Source organism: Lissotriton helveticus, chromosome 4_1, assembly GCF_964261635.1.
Source record: "Lissotriton helveticus chromosome 4_1, aLisHel1.1, whole genome shotgun sequence".
Taxonomy (NCBI): domain Eukaryota; kingdom Metazoa; phylum Chordata; class Amphibia; order Caudata; family Salamandridae; genus Lissotriton; species Lissotriton helveticus.
The window spans coordinates 66,937,284-66,950,290 of record NC_136063.1 but is presented as its reverse complement, the minus strand read 5'-3'; the positions used below and the strand labels follow the sequence as shown (position 1 = coordinate 66,950,290).

General features: G+C 51.4%; 1 protein-coding gene across 1 annotated transcript in view; it reads right to left on the bottom strand.

Moving 5' to 3' along the window:
* Window positions 1–13,007, bottom strand: part of LOC144827866 (embryonic protein UVS.2-like) — a 92,373-nt gene that overhangs the window by 638 nt on the left and 78,728 nt on the right. The gene's annotated exons all lie outside the window — the stretch shown is intronic.

Here is a 13,007-nt window from a genome sequence, read left to right as displayed (position 1 = left end):
TATCTTGTAAATACGGCTTCTTGAAAAAAACCTTGTAAAGGAGGGATTAGTCGGCGCTGCAGGGGCCGGCCAGGTGACGTCAAAGGTGTCGCACTGGGATTGGTCCTCGTGACCAAGACAGGGCAAAGAGCTGATTGGTGCATCACGAAAAGCAGCAAAACTATTGGTTAAGCACTAAAGAGACGTATCTTGTTCTAATCGGTACATTAGTGTAAACCGCGCTGTGATAGGTTGGTGTTACGGAACAGCAACAGGGAAGTGCGTGATCTTTTGAAAGACAGGGATTTTACAGAAAAATGGATTACTATTACGGAGAGGAAAGGAAGAAACCTCCATGGTTTGCGAAATTGAAAAGTGTGTTTGTAAAGGAAAAGGCGATAGTCACAAGAGAGGGAAAATTACTTCCTCCGCCAAAAACGCCTGCTTCCTATATGTTGTCAAAATATGGTTACCATACGTGTGTTTGGTTAGAGAATTGGGTAAGATATACCAGAAACGATGGTGTATAAGCTTTTCCGGAAGGAGTATCTTTTGATATGGCAGTTTTGAGAAATTTGAGAGAAAAGATGATGAATCTTGACCCAAGACCCAGACCGACTCAGTTTGAAGCTCTAGTTGAATGGGAGGATGAGATGCATGAATTGGAAAGCGAAAGGTTGAAAGGACATATCAGATCAAGAGGTAGATTTCGAAATCTCTGGGGGGAGACACATGAGAGTAGAATGCGTAGATGGAGTTATGTGTGATGGCATGTTTCCGGTCAGATTAGTGGATGATTATGAAGGGCGGAAATGCACAGAGAAGAGAAAAAATGTAGAAGAAGCAAACCAAGGCTATGGTGAAAGTGAATCAGAGGATGCTGTACTAGAGGAAATAATAAATAGAAGACCACCACCGTATCAACCAGGTTCTTTATGGACTATAACTAATGCCCCACCCGTAGATGAAAGGATTAATGAAACCCCAAGACAATTTTCTAATTTTAAAGATGTACCTGAAAGAATAGAAGTGAAATATTATCCGAATACTTCAATAACGGAACCAAGACTTACTGGTACCCCCAAGCAAAGTAATGAACAAGAAAATGTAAATAGGGTAGAAAGACGAGTTGAAGAACAAGTCACTACTGCTGAATATATACGATCTACAAATGCATTGACAGAACAGATACAGGAACTTACGAAAAATATGGAAGCAGTAACAGTTCCAGTAACGATAGGACCTGTAATTCCAGTGTTTGAGAATCAAAGAATAAAAGAGCCAAGTTTAACAATCCATTTGCAACAGAGTTTACAAAAAGTAAGAGAACATTTATCCTGATTTGTCAGAAATTAGACAAACCAATAATGTAAATCTGCCTGAATTGACTTTCAATCAGAGTTTACCCTATAAATATGCGACTGGAGTAGAATCTGACTCTGCTACACCTGAAAAGAGCCTAGAGAAAATAGATTTAAGGCAGACACCTGTAGGACCATCAGAGCAGGAATTAAGTGATTGGATTAAAACTCTGAAATTAAAAGAGCATGAACCTAAAGTACTGGTTGTAGCGAGACTAAAAGTGGATATGGAAGAATTAATTATTAGAACAATTGGAACAGATAGATTAAAAACATACCCAGATGATGAACTTATGTTCATGTGTAAAAGCATAACATGGTAAGCAAAGTCAGTAAATGATCAGTTGGAACGTTTGGCAAATGAATTCGAAATAGAATTTGCAAAGAATAAAACATTGCAGAAATCCTATAGAGTGGACTTTTCAGAAAAAGACATTGAAAACATGAATACTGCCGGAAGGTTGACCCAAATAAAAGAATTAATTGTGCTGTTACACAGATGGGGGGGATGTGAATAAATGGAGAGTGAAATGGGCAAAGAAGAAAGAAGAGACTAGTCATAAATCAACTTTAGCATTTCCAGTCAGAGAAAAGAGACAGTCACAAATGAATTCCCTATGAGAGAAATACCAGGAGGAGGATATGTACATGTTCCATGGAGTAGACAGGATATATTATCATTTACAAATGATTTCCCCAGATTGAGAGAAAAGCCAGTAGAATGGTATCGACAGGTAGATCGGTTTGTGAAATTTTCAAAAGTATTATGGGTTGATTTGGATGTGTTATTTGACATAGTTCTGCCAGCAGATTTGTGGACTGAGTGTAAAATCACTGTGAATTGGCCAAAAGAGGAATATCCTCAAGACAGAGTAACAGGTGCTCCGTCACCTGAAGTAATGAGAATATATGAACAAGTGATTGTATTCCTGAAGAATAAAATTCCACCAAAAGAGACAGATTGGGTAAAAATAAACAGAACTACACAGGAATCTGTGCATTCATTTTATGAGAGATTGGTATTTAAACAATACAGTGGGTATGAAGAGTTGAACGAAAAAGACATGAGTTGTTAGAAAGGCGAACCCGGGGGAGGCAGAAGGTGTCTGACTGACCACCCCTAGGTCTACCCCTCCTTCAGAGAAGGGACCGAGCGATGTCGAGGGGCCTCCGACATGAGGGCCCTCTCCTAGAATCGTACAGCAGAGTAACCACACCACTACAAATTTACACCACACGTAGATAGAGTTTTCAATCTTTATCTGGCAATAAGTATCGTTTCAATATATACAGCAGATCCCGAGATCTGGAAAGTCTCGTGACAAAGGGCAGGGTAGCGGGACAGTCTTATAGATGGTCGGTTGCAAGGAGACTCTACGCACAGCTCTCAATCCTCGAGCTGGGGGGTTCCGGAAGGTTGGGCCGCGGCAGCACCAGCAGGCCCCAAGATGGTTCAGCGAGTGTGGACCGCGGCAGCGCCAGCAGGTTCCAAGATGGTTCAGCGAGTGTGGACCGCGGCAGCGCCAGCAGGTTCCAAGATGGTTCAGCGAGTGTGGACCGCGGCAGCGCCAGCAGGTTCCAAGATGGTTCAGCGAGTGTGGACCGTGGCAGCGCCAGCAGGTTCCAAGATGGTTACAGCAAAGATGGGCCGCGGAAGCGGCAGCAGGCTCCAAGGTGGTTACAGCGAAGATGGACCGCGGCAGCGCCAGCAGGCTCCAAGGTGGTTACAGCGAAGATGGACCGCGGCAGCGCCAGCAGGCTAGAAGGTGGTTACAGCGAAGATGGACCGCGGCAGCGCCAGCAGGTTCCAGGTAGAACAGCAAGGTGAGTTCGTCTCAGGGTCAGCCGTGACAGCGTCAGCAGGGCTTCTCGACTCCGGGATACAACTGCCGTCTTACTCCGGGGCTGGCCCATATATAGGTCTGGAGTCCTTTGATGTCCGGACCCTCTCGCCTGGGGGTCAGAGGGGCCGGGATGATGCTGTCCAGACACCCAGCAGGGTGTGGAGCCAGCGCTCAGGGAGGCCGGAGGCCGATCGAAACCAGGCATCCGGGGACGGTTGGAGAGCCATCGAAACTCCCCTCTCCTTGTCTCTGGTTGAGTGGCCACTCTACCACCCGGAGGGCTCTTGGTGCCTTGATGGCGGGCTCGCTGGGGCCGTGGCCGCGGCTGGGCCGGGACCACGTGTCTGTGACGTGATGGGCCCAAGATGGCGTCGGGCCTGGAATGAGGGTCCGGGGTGGGCACCGGACCAGTAATGCTGGGGCGGCCCAAGTGTGCTGTGTCAGTGGTTGTGGGCCGCCGGGTGGCGGATCTGGTGGTTTGTAGGTCATGCAGAGGTGTGCCCGAGGCCGACCCGGGCTGGATGGAGGGCCGATGTCGTCCGGGGCCCGCCATGCGGGAGGGGTAGGACCACGCCACGAGGCCGGGTCCAACACACGTCCCCTCCAGCTGAAGGCAGGGGAGAGTCACCCATCTTCTTGGGGATTCTTCTCGCCAAGGCGGAAGAATCTGGAGAGGCCGTCAGCGTTGGCGTGGTCGTTGCCAGGGTGATGCTCCACGGTGAAGTTCATCCCTTGAAGGGAGATGGACCAACGTAGCAACTTCGGGTTCTCGCCCCGCATCTGCATCAACCACCGCAGGGGCCGGTGGTCGGTCTGTACTCGGAAGTGGGTGCCAAAGAGGTAGGGCCGGAGCTTCTTTAGGGCCCATACGACGGCGAATGCTTCCCTCTCGATGGTGCTCCATCGTTGTTCTCAGGCCAGCAGACGCCGGCTGATGAAGGCCACAGGAAGGTCGACTCCGTCAGAGTTCATTTGGGAGAGTACGGCCCCAATGCCGTGTTCCGAGGCGTCAGTTTGGACGATGAACTCTCGGCTGTAGTCGGGGGCCTGGAGCACCGGGGCGGTGCACATGGCAGTCTTTAGTGTCTCAAAGGCTACTTGGCACTCGGGGGTCCAGTGCACCTTCGGGGGTAGTCTCTTGGAGGTTAGTTCTGTGAGGGGCCCCACAATGCTCCCATAGTCCTTTATGAACCGCCGATAGTATCCAGTGAGCCCCAGGAAGGCTCGGACGGCGGTCTGGGTGACGGGGGGCTCCCAGGCCTGGATGGCGTCGATCTTGGGTTGAAGGGGAGCCACTTGGCCGCTCCCCACTTGGTGTCCCAGATAGGTCACGGACCCTTGATCGATCTGGCACTTGCTGGCTTTTATTGTTAGTCCGGCCCGTTGGAGGGCCGTCAGGACCTTCCAGAGGTGGGTCAGGTGCTCGTCCCAACAGAGGCTGTACACCGCAATATCGTCCAGATAGGTGGCACTGAACTCTTCCAGCCCTGCCAGCACCCGATTCACTAGTCTCTGGAAGGTAGCCGGAGCGTTCTTCATGCCGAAGGGCATCACGTTGAAGTGGAAGTGGCCATCGGGGGTCGAGAAAGCGGATCGTTCTTGTGCCCCTGGCGTGAGGCCGATTTGCCAGTATCCGGCCGTGAGGTCGAAGGTGCTGAGGTACCTGGCGGCTTCCAGGCGATCGATCAGTTCATCCGCTCGGGGAATGGGATGGGCGTCGGTAGTCGACACAGAACCGCAGCTCCGGGGGCACCCCGGGGGCGGCGGCCTTAGGGACCAGGATGACGGGACTGGCCCATGGACTGTCTGAGGGTTCGACTACCCCTAGGGCTAGCATCTTGGAAACTTCGGCTTGGATGCAGGCCCGGACTCGGTCGGGGACGCGGTAGGCTCGGTGCCGCACGGGCGGACTGTCCCCGGTGTCGACGTCGTGAACACACCACTGAGTGACTCCGGGGGTGAGGGAAAATAAGTTCGCAAATTGACCCAGCAGTTTCTGGCAGTCCTGGCGCTGTTTGGGTGTCAGCGCGGGAGAGAGGGAGACCCCCTCGACGGAGCCATCTTTCTCGGAGGTGCTCAGGAGGTCTGGTAAAGGCTCGGAGTCGTCCTCTGCTCCGTCATCGGTAGCCAACAACAGGCTCAGTTCGGTGTGGACAAAGTGGGGCTTGAGCCGGTTGGCGTGTAGGACCCGGAGGGGGTTCCGGGGGGACTCCATGTCCACTAGGTAGGTGACGGGGCTCTTGCGCTCCACCACTTTGAAGGGCCCCGTCCATTTGTCCTGGAGGGCGCCGGGGTCGACCGGGGACATGACCCAGACCTGCTGGCCCGGCTCGAATTCAATGGACGAGGTATTTTCATCATACCAGCGCTTCATCTCCTCTTGACTGGCCTTCAGGTTGGTTTCGGCCAGTTCCCGGAACTTCCGAGTCTGGTTGCGTAGAGTCAAGAGGTATCGGAAAACATCGGGCGGAGTATCGGAGGCGGCCAGCTCCCAGCCTTCCTTGACCAGGCTGAGGGGGCCTCGCACAGGGTGTCCATATAATAGTTCAAAGGGGCTGAACCCCAGGGGCTTCTGGGGTACCTCCCGGTAGGCGAACAGGAGGCATGGCAGCAGAACGTCCCATTTGCGCCGGAGGGGCTCTTCTAGGCCCTTGATCATTCCTTTCAGGGTCCTATTAAATCGCTCCACTAGTCCATTCCCTTGAGGGTGATACGGGGTGGTGAACTTATACGCGACCCCGCACTGTTGCCACAGGGACCGCATATATTTCGATATAAAGTTTGTGCCCCGATCACTTACGACCTCTCGGGGGAAGCCAACTCTAGAGAAGATCCCCATTAGCGCCCGACCCACTACGGGGGCTGTGATAGTCCGGAGCGGGATAGCTTCTGGGTAGCGGGTGGCATGGTCCACCAGGACGAGGATGAAGCGGTGCCCCTGAGAGGTTGGAGGATCCAGGGGCCCCACGATGTCGATCCCTACTCGCTCGAAGGGAGTGGTCACCACGGGAAACTGTTGGAGTGGGGCCTTGATTTTCCCCCCACTCTTTCCGCTGGCTTGGCAGGTCGGACAGTTTCGGCAGTGGTTGTACACATCGCTGCGCATCTTCGGCCAATAAAAGTGGGTCACCAGGCGGCTGTAGGTTTTGTCCTGCCCCAGGTGCCCGGCGAGGGGCACATCATGTGCCAGGTTTAAGAGAAAGTCTCTGAAGTGGAGGGGGACGACTAGCACTCGGCCGGCCCCCAGCTCGGCGATCTTTTGTTCACTGTACAGGAGGTCCTGGCCCCAATAGATCCAGTGGGACCCCGAGGAGTCTCCTGTGGCTTGCGTGGCGGCTTGTTGTCGGAGTCCCTCAAGGTAAGGACATGTCTTTTGTTCCCGACGGAACTGCTCGCGGGTGGGGCCCCCTTCTTGGCGCCACTGGGCTAGTTCGGGAAGGGGCCCAAGCTCGGGAAGTTCTTCATGGCTGGGGCCCTGCGGCCCCAGTTCGGGTTCGGCTGTGGCAGTGGCGGGTGGCGGAGGTGCCGGCCATTCAGGTTCTTCGGGCAAATTGTCTTGGGTTGGGACGGCGTCCCGGGTGGACATGGATCGGGTCGTTACGCAAACCCATTCAGGAAGGCCTAGCATCCCCAGATGCTCTCTTCGCTCGATCTGTGCCCAGGGGAAACTTTCCAGGTCGTTCCCTAGGAGGCAGTCCACCGGGGCATCGTCTCGGACGGTGACTTTCAGCATGCCGGACACTCCTCCCAACTTGAAGGGGATGCGAGCCATCTGGCACAGGCTCTCGGAATTGTCCGCTGACCGGACAGGGCACAGAACGTGGGGCAAGATTTGTTCTGGGGTCACCAGATGGCAGCGGACGGTGGTTATGCTGGCCCCCATGTCACGGAGAGCCTCGGCCCGGCGTCCGTTGATGGTGACCCACTGGCGGTACTTCTGGGTGTTGATCGGAATCTGGTCTCGGGGGATCATGTCTTTGTCGCCCAGGGAGGCGAGGCACATGGCCGCGGACTCCCATTCTTCTGGTTCCATAGGGACCTCTTCTTCTTCATCCTTTTCTTCGCCCAGAGCGGCTGCAGTGATTTGTCGACCGGGGGGCCCGGTGGTGCCGGGCCGCTGGTTCATGGGGCAGAGAGGATCATTGGCATAGTGACCCAGCCGCTGGCATCTGTGGCACGTAACGTTGGGGCGTGGCCCTGGTCGGGCTGGATGGGCCCCCCTCGGGCTGGAGGCTGGTGTAGAGGAGGCGGGCGAAGACCCCGGCGGGAGGTCTCGGCCTTGGCTGATGCCAGACCCGCCGCCTCGCGGCCGGTGGTTCCCCGGGGACCCTCGTCCGTATTCTCCTGTAGTGTTCCGGTGGACGCGGTTGCTCGCCCACCGATCTGCTTCGACCGCTAGCTTTCGCGGCTCGGTCAACTTGCTGTCGAGGATGGGCTGTCGTAGTTCAATGAAGCAGTTGTTGGAGAGGTGCTCCCATAACATAAGGTCGACCAACTTCTGGTAGGTAGTGACCTGACTGCCTTTGACCCACCCCTCGAAGGCTCTGCTAAAAAAGTTCACATATTCCACCCAAGTGGTACCGGGGATTTTTTTACAGTCTCGGAACCTCTGCCGGTACATTTCGGGGGTGAGTCCGTAGCGCGTGAGTAGGGCCGTTTTCATGTGTTCATAGGAGGTCATTTCGGTGTCAGGGAGTTCCAGCAGGGCGTCCCTCCCTTCGTTGACGAACTTTCCCCATAGGCCGGCGCCCCAATCCTTCAGGAGGACCCGATGGGCGGTCATGGCCACCTCGTAGGCTTTGAACCATTGCTGGATATCATCGTTCTTGTAGTATTCTTTGACTACATCTTTCGGTAGGTGAACCTTGGTGTCCACGGGAGGGGCCGAGGTCTTGGCCCCGGCCGCGCTATCTTCGTTGATCTTGGCTTTGATTACTAGTTCTCTCAGGCCTCGTTCGTGTTCATAGGCTAGTCGTTTTTCTTCGAGGTCACGTTGTCTCCGTTTCTCTTCTAGATCCCCCTCCAGCCGCAGTTGCTCGAGGGCTATCTTTTTCCCCGCTAGCTGGAGTTCTCTTGTCTAGCCGGAGTCGTGCAAGCTCCAATTCGTGTAGCCGGTTGCGCTCTCGTTCTCGAGCGTCTTCATAGATGAGGTCCGCGTTTAGTGTTGTGGTTTTTTCCCCCGTCGGGGGTGCGCTGGTTTCCTGTTGCCCGTTCGGGCTATTCTCCTCTTGGGGTGGTCTGTCTCGGGTTTCCACCCAGGCTTGTAGGGCCGATTTGAAGTCCTCTTTTGTGCTCAGGCCAGTGGTAGCGATACCCATGTCTTTACAGAATTGTTTTAGTTCTTTGTGGCTGTATTCTTCTATCTTCTCTTTCTGGAATTCGGCAGGTAGGTTGGTTCCTTGGGTCGTCATGGTCTCTGTGTGTTTTTCCGTCGTAGCGGGTAGATCACTCTCTGTACGATTTTGCGTTGGCTCGGATCGCAGAGCCTGCCACCAATGTTAGAAAGGCGAACCCGGGGGAGGCAGAAGGTGTCTGACTGACCACCCCTAGGTCTACCCCTCCTTCAGAGAAGGGACCGAGCGATGTCAAGGGGCCTCCGACGTGAGGGCCCTCTCCTAGAATCGTACAGCAGAGTAACCACACCACTACAAATGTACACCACAAGTAGATAGAGTTTTCAATCTTTATCTGGCAATAAGTATCGTTTCAATATATACAGCAGATCCCGAGATCTGGAAAGTCTCGTGACAAAGAGCAAGGTAGCGGGACAGTCTTATAGATGGTCGGTTGCAAGGAGACTCTACGCACAGCTCTCAATCCTCGAGCTGGGGGTTCCGGAAGGTAGGGCCGCGGCAGCGCCAGCAGGCCCCAAGATGGTTCAGCGAGTGTGGACCGCGGCAGCGCCAGCAGGTTCCAAGATGGTTCAGCGAGTGTGGATAGCAGCAGCGCCAGCAGGTTCCAAGATGGTTCAGCGAGTGTGGACCGCGGCAGCGCCAGCAGGTTCCAAGATGGTTACAGCAAAGATGGACCGCGGCAGCGCCAGCAGGCTCCAAGGTGGTTACAGCGAAGATGGACCGCGGCAGCGCCAGCAGGCTCCAAGGTGGTTACAGCGAAGATGGACCGCGGCAGCGCCAGCAGGTTCCAGGTAGAACAGCAAGGTGAGTTTGTCTCAGGGTCAGCCGCGACAGCGTCAGCAGGGCTTCTCGACTCCGGGATACAACTGCCATCTTACTCCGGGGCTGGCCCAGATATAGGTCTGGAGTCCTTTGATGTCCAGACCCTCTCGCCTGGGGGTCAGAGGGGCCGGGATGATGCTGTCCAGACACCCAGCAGGGGGTGGAGCCAGCGCTCAGGGAGGCCGGAGGCCGATCGAAACCAGGCATCCGGGGACGGTTGGAGAGCCATCGAAACTCCCCTCTCCTTGTCTCTGGTTGAGTGGCCACTCTACCACCCGGAGGGCTCTTGGTGCCTTGATGGCGGGCTCGCCGGGGCCGTGGCCGCGGCTGGGCCGGGACCACGTGTCTGTTACGTGATGGGCCCAAGATGGCGTCGGGCCTGGAATGAGGGTCCGGGGCACCGGACCGGTAATGCTGGGGCGGCCCGAGTGTGCCGTGTCAGTGGTTGTGGGCCGCCGGGTGGCGGATCTGGTGGTTTGTAGGTCGTGCAGAGGTGTGCCCGAGGCCGACCCGGGCTGGATGGAGGGCCGATGTCGTCCGGGGCCCGCCATGCGGGAGGGGTAGGACCACGCCACGAGGCAGGGTCCAACATGAGTCATTTTATTTACCGATTTGTGTATGGATTGAGACCAGAAATTGGAGACATGATATGCCATAATATGATAGGTTGGCAATCAGGTACTGTGGATGAAGTTTTGAAAAAAGCAAAATACTGTATTGAAGAGATTGATGCTAAACAAAAGAAGCTGAAAGAAAAAGCTATGTGGGTACAAGTGAAGGTAGCAGAACCCCAAGTGGCACAAATGGAAAATAAAAATAGTGATGCAAATCAGGGAAAATCGAAAGGAAATTTCCCCAAAACAAAATTAGTAGGAAATATAGAAGAGCTCAAGAAAAAGTTCCCTTGTCATAATTGCGGCAGAATAGGGCATTGGAAGAAAGAGTGTAAGTATCCACCAAGAGTTAATCCAGAAAATGCATCATTGAATCTACGGGTGCAGAATGAGGTAATTCAACAGCACTCGCAACAGCAGCAAATAGTTAATCAGCAAAGTCAGGTGCCACAACCGCCACTTCCACACAGTGTAAATCAACAGAGATACAGTGCAGAGACAGGATTCAGTGGAGTCGAGCAGGTAAACAGATCACCTAGAGTGAATGTGAGTCCTCAGTATTGGTTGCAAGAAGAATGTGGGAGTGAGTCGGATGAAAGTTTCTGGCTGTGCCTGAGAGAGGGAGAAGAGTGTGTGCTTGGAGCCACTCTTGAGGTAGATCAGTCTGGTCCATTTGTAAGTGGAAAGGTGACACTGGTGCTACCCGTTCTACTGTTAAATCAGTGGAAGTCCAAAATCCTCCTCTCTCAGGAAACTGCATCCAAGTTGTAGGTGTTGCCAATAGACAGATTAAAACTTACTTGACACAACCAGTTGAAGTAGAAATTGGAAATTTCAAAGACATGCATCGATTTGTGGTGTGTGATAGTAACCCCGTAAATTTGTTAGGACAAGATATTCTGTGTAAAATGAACTGTGCCATACACTGTTCACCAGATGGCATAGAATTGCAAACCCCAGATGAAGACAGTCTGTACAAAATGACCATTCTTATGATTGAGGCAGAACACAACAAATTGTTTCCCGTGTGTGATCGAGAAAAGATACCGGATGAATTGAAAAGGGTAGTGGCAGAAAAGGTGTGGGATTTCACAGGTGAAGATATTGGATTAATGAAAGACGTAGATCCTGTAAAAGTCTCTATAAAAGAAGGTGCAAGTTACCTGAATATTCCTCAGTATAAAATGACTGCAGAAATATTTGAAGGAATAACCCCAGTGATAAACAAAATGATTGAACAAGGCATACTGAGAGAGATAGAAAGTAGTCCTTGTAATTCACCGATAATGGGACTGAAAAAGCGAAATGGAACATTTAGAATAGTACAAGATTTGAGAAATGTTAATAAAATAGTTACACCCATGTAGTTCGATTGTACCAAATCCAGCAGTGATTTTATATCAAATTCCCCATGCTGCAGAATGATACACTGTGATCGATCTGTGTACTGCGTTCTTTAAAGTTCCATTGCACCCAGAAAGCCAGACAATTTTTGAGTTTAGATCCGGAGACTGTATTTTGGCATGGTGTCGAATTCCTCAGGGGTATACTGAAAGTCCATCTATCTTTAATCAATTGCTAAAGAAATCATTAGAAAGTTTGAACATGCCTGGAGAGTCTGTATTGGTTCAATATATCGATGATCTCCTTGTGGCATCGAAGACAAAAGATGCATGTGTAACAGATACCATTGCATTGTTGAATCATTTGGCCGAAGAAGGACATAAAGTGTCTCCGTCAAAATTACAATTTTGTCAGCAGGAAGTGCAGTATGTAGGTCATACAATTTCCAAGGGAATCAGACAAGTCACTACAGAAAGAATCAAAATGATACAGGGAATTCAGCCACCATAAACTAAAAGACAAGTGAGAATGTTCTTGGGAATGGTGGGTTATTGTAGACAGTGGATTAGTGGATTTTCATTGATTGCAGAGATTAACCAGAGCAGATATCAGAGACCCTATAGTTCTGACTAAAACTGAAATGGAAGCATTTGAACAGCTGAAAATGAATTTATGTGAAGCACCAGCTTTAGGGATGCCTGACTATGAAAAAGAATTCAAGCTATATTGCAGTGAACGAGAAGGATGTGCATTATCAGTACTGATTCAGAGACATGGAAAACTGAGAAAACCTATTGCGTATTTCTCAGCTGTTTTGGACCCAGTTGCAAAAGCATTGCCAGGTTGTCTGAAAGCAGTAGCAGCTCCAAGCGTCAGTCTAGAACATAGTGAAGGAATAGTGATGGGATTTCCTGTAAGAGTGTATGTACCTCACTCTGTGGAGATTCTCCTCACTAGAACAAAAACACAGTACTTGACTAACAATAGGATACCAAGTATGAGAAGATAATTCTAGGAGCAGAAAATGTGACAAATTCTAGATGCATAAATGTGAATCCTTCCACATTATTGCCTGATACCATGGAAACAGAAGTGAGAAATGAGGTTGATCACAAATGCTTAGATGTTCTTGAATACTGTACCAAACCATGAGCAGACATCAGAGATGAGCCACTCACTGAATCCGATTATGTGATGTTTGTAGACGGTTCGTGTCTGAGAACAGATGAGGGGGTTTTGAGCGCAGCATATGCCGTTTGTACGGTGGCAGATGTATTGGAAGCTTCTTGTTTGAAAGGAATTCGTTCTGCTCAAATAGCAGAGTTGATTGCCTTAATTCGAGCATGTGAGATGGGAAAAGAAATAAAAGTAACCATAGTGACTGACAGTCAGTATGTCTTTGGGGTTGTCCATGACTACGGACAACTGTGGTCCCAAAGAGGTTATTTGACTTCTGCATGATCCCCCATACGTAATACAGAGTTTGTGAGAATGTTGCTTGATGCAATTCAACTACCAGACAAATTAGCTGTGGTTAAATGTGCAGCACACAAATGGGGGATGACTATATCACCCGAGGTAACAGGTATGTAGACTCAATTGCTAAATACTGTGCCAAAAATCTTGCATCCATTAATAAGGAAAGGGAGAAAGAGCATGTTTCAAGTCCTTTAATGCTAACAACTGTAG